Source organism: Oxyura jamaicensis (assembly GCF_011077185.1).
Source record: "Oxyura jamaicensis isolate SHBP4307 breed ruddy duck chromosome 6 unlocalized genomic scaffold, BPBGC_Ojam_1.0 oxy6_random_OJ106685, whole genome shotgun sequence".
Lineage (NCBI taxonomy): Eukaryota > Metazoa > Chordata > Aves > Anseriformes > Anatidae > Oxyura > Oxyura jamaicensis.
This window is the reverse complement of record NW_023304042.1, coordinates 7501-17296: the sequence shown is the minus strand read 5'-3', so window position 1 is coordinate 17296 and position 9796 is coordinate 7501. Positions and strand designations below refer to the sequence as shown.

Below are 9796 nucleotides of genomic sequence, written 5' to 3'. Positions count from 1 at the left end.
GTGACTCAGCTGTGACTCAGGTTCCCAAGGAAGACCGGAAGACCCTTGGTATTCCCATTACACACAGTTGGAAAAAAAAAAAAAAAAAAAAAAAAAAAGAGTAATTTTAATTCCAACCTGCCAATTTGCCACCTGCATCTCACTCAAATGCTAAATAGACTTAAAATAAAATTTAAAAATAAAAAATAAAAAAAAATAAATAGAGAGGGAGACTGTGGAAAAGATCAGAAAGTTCATGTTCTGAAAGGAGTTTTACATGTGCTGAGGAAATAAGTTTAATTGCAGGCTCTGTGCTCTCTGAAAGCAATGTGTGTCCCTGAGACTGTGGCAGGCGTTACGAATGGTCACGTACCAAGAAACAAAGGAGCCACACCAGTGTTCACTGGGGTGCAGCACGAACCAGCAGTGGGTCCGTATTGCTGGGAGAGGTTCTCCTTAAATAGGCATGGTCCAAGAGATGCGTAATTGTTAACGGTCCTTGTGACATTCAGACGATTTTCTGGGCCATGTATGGATCACAGAGCCTGTATCAGTCAGCAGCACAAAACATAAAGTGATCTAGAGTCAAATACCATAGGATCATAGAAGCAGGAGAGCACACACATACCCTGAGCACCTCACATACCTGCTGTGCCGCTGTCTGGATGGATCCCAACATACGGTCACCTGCAAGGCATCCCAGCAGTGAATGTCAGGGCTTCTGACACCAGGCACACACCAAAGGCAGCCTCATTTATCATGATGTCTAAATCCTGCTTATTGAAATAAATAATCAATAAATAATAATAATAAACAGGGTGGTTTCTTCCACTGGTCTCAGCATGACAGTTAAAAATTTTGCACAAATTTCTGCATCCATCCTTTTCCAAGCAGAGCTCACTCACTGCCTTTCCATCATTCCTTGTCCCTGGGCCAGAACTGGAAGGGTTCCCACTGTTTGGCCCGATGACTCCATTCAGAACAGCAGTCTTATCATGAATTAATAACTCACGGTGACAACTGATAGGCAGGAAAAGACAGGGTGGTATTTTGTGCCACCCTAAAAAAATAAGAAAATGTACCAGTGCAGAGCAAGGGCTATAAGCATGTGCAGAGATCTTTCACAGCTCTGTCACAATTTGCTGATCTGTATGTGTGAGACAGCATGTAAAACCATTTTTTAAGAGCATGTAGATTTGCTGGTCTGTAGCATATTACACAGATATGCTACATATATCCACCGGAACGATTTAGCTGCTATTGTATTGAACCTATTTTGTGTTAAAAAAGACGGTTCTTCTGCATCAAAACAATGCCATGAGATGAACATAGCTGGAACTTTCCAAAACATGTAGTGAAGCATTTTTAAGAGAGTTATTTTAATTCTGACGTGTATTAATGTTTCAGGCTTTCTCACAAGATTTGCAGATGCATGTTATATTAAGGGAGAGGTCTCGCATGAACCACAGTTGTTCAGCCAAGCACCAGTCACATCACAGGAAAAGATGAGCAGTTCTTTCAGTTCTTTCTTGCTCTTATTTGACCCCTCCAACATTGTATTGTCCCAGCTAATGAGCTGAACATTTTTGCTGATTTGTTATATGTAGCAAATATAGAAGCAATGAAACCCATCTGTGTAATTTATTCATTGATTTGGACTCAAATCCAAGTGTGTTCTGAGCAGCCCTTGTCTGTATGCATGCGCAAGAGAGAATAGCTCATCAGCAACAAAATGCTTTAAACTTACCTGCTTGAAATAACCTGTGGATAATAAAAAAATACCCTGGGTCTCCCTGTGTGTGACCCAGCAACCTTTTCAGAAATGGTGACTGTTTCTGTTCAGTAAAGGACACTTGCTTGGGCCATACAGTTGTAAGTAAGAACACAAGATCATTTTTATCAGTTTCCCAGTAATTCCTTCAGTTTAAATAAATAAATAAATAAATAAAAATGAAATATGAAAATGCTGCAATAAAATAAAGCAAACTGAAACATGCTTTACATCTTCTGCTTGGTGCTGACAAAATACATCAGAGTGGTGGTAGTTCCGTGGCTCCCATCCGATTTCCACTTTCTGTCAAACAACTTTAATCTGGGGACAAGCCATGGTTTCTGCCCTGAGCTCTTCAAAACACTGCCGATTCCAAGTCACCTGTTAAAAATCATTTAGAGTGCTTTCCTTTCAGCTATGCGGGGGCCTATCTCTTCTTTCAGACGCAAAGTAACCTTGTGAAGGAGTTGTTTTTAAACAGTTGGTCTCAGCCTGTTCGAGTTCCCTTTGTAGACCTCAGCACCAGGGTGCTTGGTGCAGGCTGTGGGCACTGCACCGAGGCTCCCACCCAAACAGTCCCGCCTGTGCGAGCGGGACGGGAGCTCCCTCAGCATGTTGTTATGAATGAAGGAGGGAGGTTTGTGCTAGCCAAGTTTCTGGAGGCAGCAGAGGGGTGAAGGCCTACATATACCTCCAGAACTTTCCGATCACACAGCCGTTTTCTGGCCAGGACGTGCTGAGGCAGAGATGCTGAACAGCGCTCGCTGCTCTGCAGAGCCCCTCTGGTTCTTCTTTCCAACAGGCTGGTGCCAAACCTGAAGTGAGCCAAATGAAGGGGAGACAGTGCTCAAAAAAAAAGCTGGGAGAACACATTAAACCACAGGCGATACATTGCACTCAGCAAATGGGGTCACAGCCTGGCTGCAGGGCAAGAGGGTTGCCCCAGACCCTTTTTTTCTCCTCGAGTTTCACAGCTGCACCAGCTCTGAGATAAGCCATAGACTTTTTTTCTGTGCTCTATACTTTTTCTTTTCTCCCTCTTTCCTGGCTGAGTGCTGGTGGGAGCAGACTCCCAGGCCACTGGCCTGGGGCTGGGAACCCCTGCCAATTCCATGCTTGCTGTTCATCACATTACGGTCCTATGGCACAATTTGCACATGCTGCTCTCCCAGCACCCCACCTGGTGCCTCCCAAAAATCAGGATTACTGGCTAAATCTTTCCATGCACACTGTGGAGGGGGGATCTGGGCTTGTCATCTCCAAGACAAATGTCTTTCCCCCTGTCTCCCCACCCGGGCAGCACGACCCCAACCACCTGGTGCATGGATAGGGAGGCAGGGTAGAGGCTAACAAGGCCCTGAGCCTCCTGCATCGGCTTCGAGCCTCTGCTCTTCCCCTTCAGCCAGCAATTATGGCGAGAAACATCTGAATCAACACAGCATCATTTACTTAAAGAATTGACAGCCCTTCCACTTGAACTGCTTTAAATTAGGCGACACCACATTCTTTTCCTCCTGTCTGTTTTGTTTTGTAACACTCAGCCCTTTATTTTTTATAGGAATATATAATTGCAGTAATTCACCCAGACGAATGTGAAACAGCTCGGTGGAGGGCCAGGGGGGAGAGCAAGCCGGAGAGGGGAGGCTGAGCGGGGAGGCTGAGCGGGGAGGCCGGCCTCCCTCCCTCCTTCCGCGGGAGGCTGCGGACAGCTCCGGCGGGATGGGACGGGACGGGACGGGATCGATGGGATAGGATGGGAAGGGATGGAACGGGATGGGATGGGACAAGGAGGGAAGGGAAGGGGAGGGAAAGGGGGAGTCTGGCGGCGGGGGGGGGGCTGTTACCTTCCGGCCGTGTGCAGATGGAAAAGCAGGGACATCCACATCAAATCGCCTACATGCATAAAGGCAGAGCCCTTCGTTTGCAGCAGGCATGATTAAATGGAACGGCTCGGGAAACCTCCTGTATGAATATTTCATGTTAAATGATGCGATCCCCCTGAAGGTACAAGAGCCCTTCTTAATTAAACCGGTGTAAACGTTGCCTGTTACTCCTTGCTCATTAAATCGCAGGAAGGAGCGGGAAACTGCCTGAATTTCATCCTGGTGCCCCAAAAAGAGGAAGCGGCCCCGTCCCGTGGATGGGGACAACGGAGCGGTGTCTCAGGTCCCACAGCGCTGAGAGCATCCCCCGGGCAGCGCGCAGGGAGCGGCTGGGGCAGGGACAGGGACACGGGGACACGGCGGAGCTGGTGATCGCGACACCGACTTCCTAGGAGGGGGGGGACCCCAGGAGGGCAGCGCTGAAAACCGGCAGTGGCCAAGGTGAAGGCAGCGGCTCGGCTCCAGCATCCCACCGCCGTGTCTCCGTCCTTCCCCGGGTCCCCCAGCGGGGGAACGGGACGGTGAGGGGGTACCCGGCACGGGGGGGGGTCGGGGCAGCCCCCCCGAACCCCAAAACATCCCCGGTCCCCCCGGTGCTCGGCGCTGCACGGGCGGAACGGCCCCGCCGCTTTGCAGGGGCTCGCCAGGGTCGCTCGCATCTGCCCGAGGCACGCGGTAAAAAAAAGCCCGACCCCAAAACCTTTCGGAACTTCGCCACAATAGTGGGAAGAAAGCGGATTTCCGAAAGCCCTTGACTCTCCCGAAGGCAAATTGGCGTGAATCTCCCAGCCGGTCCGCGGCTGAACTCGCGACCCTTCCCCGTAGTCCCTGTGACACTTCTGGGTGACATCTTCATCAAGTGCCACGCTGAGAGCAGGGCTCTGCTCTCACACTGCTTCCCTTCCTTCACTTCCCTTTCCTTCTTTTGCTTTCCTTTTCTTTTTTTTTTTTTTCCCATTTTCTTTCTTCTTTCTTCCTTTCTTTCTCTCTTTCTGTGTCTTTCTTTCCTTTTGTCTGTCCTTTCTATCTGTTCTATTGCTCTCTTCTCTGTCTTTTCTCTTTCTCTCTTTCTCTCTTTCTCTCTTTCTCTCTTTCTCCTTTCTTTTTTCCTTTCTTTTTTCCTTTCTTTCTTTCTTTCTTTCTTTCTTTCTTTCTTTCTTTCTTTCTTTCTTTCTTTTTCTTTCATTTCTTTCTCTCTCTCTCTCTCTTTTTCTGATTTTAGTCAGTGCTTTTTCTTAGATCTGGCTTCATCTTATTTTGCATTCCCCGGGAATTAAAGTAAAATAACGTTATTCTTATGAAAAGACCCTTTCACGTGTTATTTGAGCAGCCGTTACTCTTCCAAATCCCGTCTTCCTCTTTCGTTCTTTTTTTTTCGTAGCTCCGAGGAGCAGTGTGACAGCCCACGTAAAGCAGGCACGGGTCGGGCTTAAAGACTTCTGCAAAAAAGGCAGCGGCTTTGCCGGGACAAGGTGGGCGATACAGGAGATAACGCTCTGGAAAAGGCTTTTATAATCATATTTGGGTCCTAAATATCCCGTCATAGCAAACATCTCGATCTTACATATGCCAAATAAAATAACCGTGATCGTGTGGATTATAAACGAGATCAGAGAAGAGTTTATCGGGGAATATCTCGCTCTTGCAACCCACAAGAATGCATTTTCTTCCCTGCCTCTGATACCAACTTGCTGCTCGAAAGATAAAATAACAGCCGTGGCTGTATCCCCCTGCCCGGCCTTAGCGCAGCCGGGACTCCACGCACTCTGCGAACCCAGCAAAACCACAAAAAGGTTGTTCAATTACCGATAAAGCTATGAATGAAAGCCACAAAAACAAGGGAATTCAGGACCTTCTCACTACTCGGAGGTTGGGCTCAGCTGCTCTTCCCAGACGCTCGGGACTTGACAGCTGAGTTTCCGCATCTTATCTAAATAGTTTGTTTGGGGCCAGGTCACCAGCACTCATTCAGTCAACGCTCGCAGTCAGAACTGAAATTGTTTTGATTTCTTCCTGCGTTTTTTTTTTTTCTTTAACACTGTTATATAGCCAAATAAATTAAAAAAAAAAAAAAAAAAAAAAAAAAAAAGCGGGTGAAACCGAGCACCGCCGATCTCTCGGGGTTGGCTGAGCCCCCCCGGGGGGTGGGTGTTGTGCCGGTCGGGGGTGCGGAGTGGGGACAGGGGGGCGCCCACCCTGTCCTCAGCTCTCCAGGACCGGAGCCCCGCTATCCCCGGGCAACAACAGCCGGGGACAGAGGGACGGGTTCCCCCACAACCCCTAAAAGGGCGTTTTAGGGCGTTTTGGGGTGGCACCAGGGTTCCCTGCGAGATGCGCACCGTGCTCGGGCTCATATCAGGAAAAGATGAAGGGTCCGGGCTCCTCCCTGCTGCCCCCCATCCCTCCCCCGGCTGGCACCGAGCTCCTGACCTCTGCCTTCCAGCCCTTCTCTCCTCCTGTGGGGAGGCTTCATCCTCTCTCACCCTCCCGCAGGGAGCAGCGCCCTCATCCCCAAAGCGGCTCCCCAGGGGCAGGAGCCCTTCCCCGGCCACCCTCACCCCAGGCATTGGCTGGTTTGGGAGCCCCACTGTGACAAAGACTGAGGGTGACATCGGATCCCGGCGTGTGCGGAGCATCGCGGGGGGGCGGGGGGGGGTCCTAGAGAAGGGAGGACCGGAGCTTTTCTCTCCCTATCCGCCCAATAGGGGAGGGGGCTGCCTGCAGCCTCCCACCGCGCTGCAGCCCTGGGGCCGGGGGACTGGGTGCCTGAGAGCCCCCCGGCTGTCCCCAGCGACAGCTCCTCGTTATTTAAGTGTCCCAGGAACAAAATCAGCCCGTCTTTCTCTCGGTCCCCCCTTAGGGAAGGAAGAAGGATTAATCCTGGGGGCGACGTGCAGAGCATTGGTGGAAAAGCGTGGACTTTGTTTTAAGACATCAAAGGGGAAGGACTCAAAAGGATGGACACTACCTTCCAATACACTTTACTTAGCCGGTGACAAAAACTCCGGGCATGCAGTGAATGAGTAATTACCCCCATCTGAAAATTCCCTATCTAATTTGATATTTGGTGCTCAGCAGAAGCTAGCCTTCGTAAATAATATACAAAGTAAGAAACCTAATCCAGCAGGCTAGAATGTTTAATTCATCATTATGCGAGCTAATTGGAAGGTGATTATATGGTAATTGCTCATTAGTGGTGTATATTTATCGCTGTACCTTATGTCAAGGCCATGGGAATTGTGTAGAGGCTGTTCTCTCATTTCAAGGCTCAGTTTCGGGAGCAGGAGCGAAGCGGGCCGGATCGAGTTCTGCCCGACGTCAGCCCCGCCGCTTGTGGTGCCCAGCGCCCCTATAAAGCCGGGAGCGCTCGGGGGGCGCGGGGCAGAGCTGGGATCAGAGCCGAGCCGAGCCATGCCGTGCCGTGCCGTGCCGTGCCATGCCATGCCGTGCCGTGCCATGCCGTGTCGCCGGCCCGGGGACAGCAAGGAGCAGGAAAGAGGGGGGTTCACGCACAGCCCCCTGGTCTCCAACCCCGGGGTTCCCGCAACAGGCACTAATTGCAGCAGGGTGATTAAAAGCCAGCGGGGGCTGGTGATTAATGGCCCCTTCGCTTTCCAGAGGAGGACCACGGCCTGGGCTCCCCGGCTAAACCAGCTTCCCCGCCGGAAGAAGGGATGGGTTGCGGCTGGGGGCCAGGGGGTCCCCTAAATTCCCACCTGCAGCCCTTGGCAGGAGTAAATGGGAGCTGCAGGAGAACTGAGAAGGAAAGACGGGCTGCTGGCTAAGGGGGCAGGGGCCGGGAGATGCTCCTTATCAGGGAACGCTGCCCTGACTTCGCCTATTTCCTACCAGCCGGGCAGATAGGCCGTTTGCTAATTAAGGGGAACTGCTAATTTCCGCCAAGCCCTGCGAAGTAACGGCGCGATCCATCAAAGGGGGGAGGTGAAAGGAAAATAGCGTGGCGAGACGCCCCAAAGAGGGGGCTCCGAAGGGCCCTGCCATCGCCCCCGTAGCGGCTCGGGGGGCAGCAGAGGGGTGCGGGGGGGACGAGCCGGGGGAGGGGGGGTGGTCGTGGGGGGGCCGGGAGCCGCCGGCTTTGTTCGAGGGGAAAGGGTTAAAAACCCCAAGGCGAGAGGGGCCAGAGCCCAGGTGCGGAGCAAAGCTGGGGAGCGTCGAGGTCCGGATCCGGCCCTCCCCACCTCACCATCTGCAGGGGACGGGGCGGGAGGAGGCGGCGGGGATGGGGTTTGGGGAGGGGGCCCGCAACCGGGACCCCCACCCATCCCACTGCACCGCTTTGCGGCCGCTGCTCCGCGGTGACACGTCTGGGGAAGGGACGGGGGGGGGGGGGGGGCCCCCTTTAACGCCAAACCCCGCCAAAAGCGGGGGGGGGGGGGGGGAGACCGCGGGGCAAGCAAGCAGCGGCTCCGGCACGCACTCACTCGCCAGCCCCTCGCCCCGCAGCCCCCGGCTCCGCACCGCCCCGCACCGCTCCGCACCGCCCAGCACAGCTCCGCACCGCACCGCGCATCCTGAGCGGGGCGCGGGGGGGGGGGCGCGCAGCGGGACCGTGGCTGGGGTCTCCAAGGATAGAGCCCCTGCACCCCCCGTCTCCTCCCGTCCGTCCGTCCGGGGGCTGCGAGCAGGCACCCAAAATCGCATTCGAAAAAGCGGCAGAAATCCGCCCGAGCCTGCAATTCGCCACCCGAAATGTACCCTCCCTCCCCCACCCCGCGCAGTTATTTAATATAAAATGTATTTTTAAACACCGCTCGGATAGCATCTCGCCAATATTTATATTTCCACGTTGCCTGGCATCCACTGTCCCGCATTAGTCTTCTCCCTCTCTCTCCCTCTCTCTAATCCTGCCACTTTAAATAGATGAATTAATAAAGCAAATGAGGGTCTAATAAGCTGACTGTCCTGCCTATTGAGGCAGGGGGAGAGAGACTAGAAAGTGCGCCAAATTTGTTTGCAGTGGATCAAGGCTAGCCGCCTTTGCTTCACTTTCTTTATCTTAATTCCGACTTGAAAAGATATAATTATCTAGTTTGAACAGAGCTGCTATCAAATCCTTCTCTAGGCAAGGCAGGGGAGAGCTGGAGTGGATTGCAGTGTTCTGAGCCGCTTGGTGCAGCCGGAGATAGGGAGTAATGAAGTTGTGGAGTCCTGAGATACAAAGGGCATTAACCTCATTAGCATGAAACCTTTTCTTCTAACCATTGTGGGACCCTTTCAGACTCCTAATCCCCCCTATTTTCAAAGCTTGGTTTGTAATAAAGCTTTTAGGGTTTTTTTTCAAAGCTAATGGCATTCTCTGAAGATTTTATTGCTGTTACGCTACATAGGACGCTTAATTTTTTTCCCTCTCTCCCTCTTCTCTCCTCACGATTTTTTTTTTAAAGGAGGGGAAAAAGTATATGGTTCCTGCAGAAATAAGCCTTTTATCAAGATGGGAAACAATTTCTAGGAAGGCCCGAGTCTGCTGTTCAGCCGCGACCCGTTTAATGTTTGCCCATTTGCATGGGTTTGAAGTGGAGCGCAGGCTAACTTGGGCGAGGTGAGCGAGGGGAAATGTGCGCCCTGCTTCGCTGCACGACCTGCGCCGTCAGCTCTTCGGGAAGGGGGGCAGGCGACGGGAGAAGTTTACCTTGGGAATAGCTCCACGAAATAATTAGCCCGGGTTTAAATGGAAGGGACCCGCATTGCGACATGCGTCCGAGCCCTGCCTGGGCCTCTCTCTTATATTTGGAGCGCCGGTGAATGAAAAGTCACCGGGATTGTATAGGGAGCGATGGTAAAAAAATAATAATAAAATCGGATTTTTTTTTTAAATAAAAATTTGCATAGTACCCGATAGAGCCAACACGTGCACGGAATGTCTAATCTTAACTTTTCAAGGCAGGATGTTTAACAAAGCTCGTATTTTCGCGATGCATTGTAACTTCGCCTTATCACAGTGTAAAGGGTAGTCAGATTGTCCTAAATTATGTCCAACTAGCCCCCCTGGATCCACGGATTAAGAGATTAAAGGAGACCACTGGGCAATGCCTCCTCTTTCCCCTTCATATTCCTGGTATGATAATTGCCTAAACTGATTTGCACTTTCACAAAAGCTTGCAGGATTCTTTGTAGCTCGAACAGAGCAGACGAGGTTTCTCTA

At 51.6% G+C, this 9796-nt stretch overlaps 1 long non-coding RNA gene across 1 annotated transcript in view; it reads left to right on the top strand.

Moving 5' to 3' along the window:
- The first annotated feature begins 4744 nt into the window (after positions 1-4744).
- LOC118157571 overlaps positions 4745-9796 on the top strand; it is a 6164-nt gene continuing 1112 nt past the window's right edge. Inside the window, exons 1-2 of the long non-coding RNA XR_004746673.1 lie at positions 4745-7546; positions 9039-9796. The exon at positions 9039-9796 is cut by the window's right edge and continues 1112 nt beyond it. This is a non-coding gene — a long non-coding RNA (uncharacterized LOC118157571). The remainder of the gene's footprint in view (positions 7547-9038) is intronic.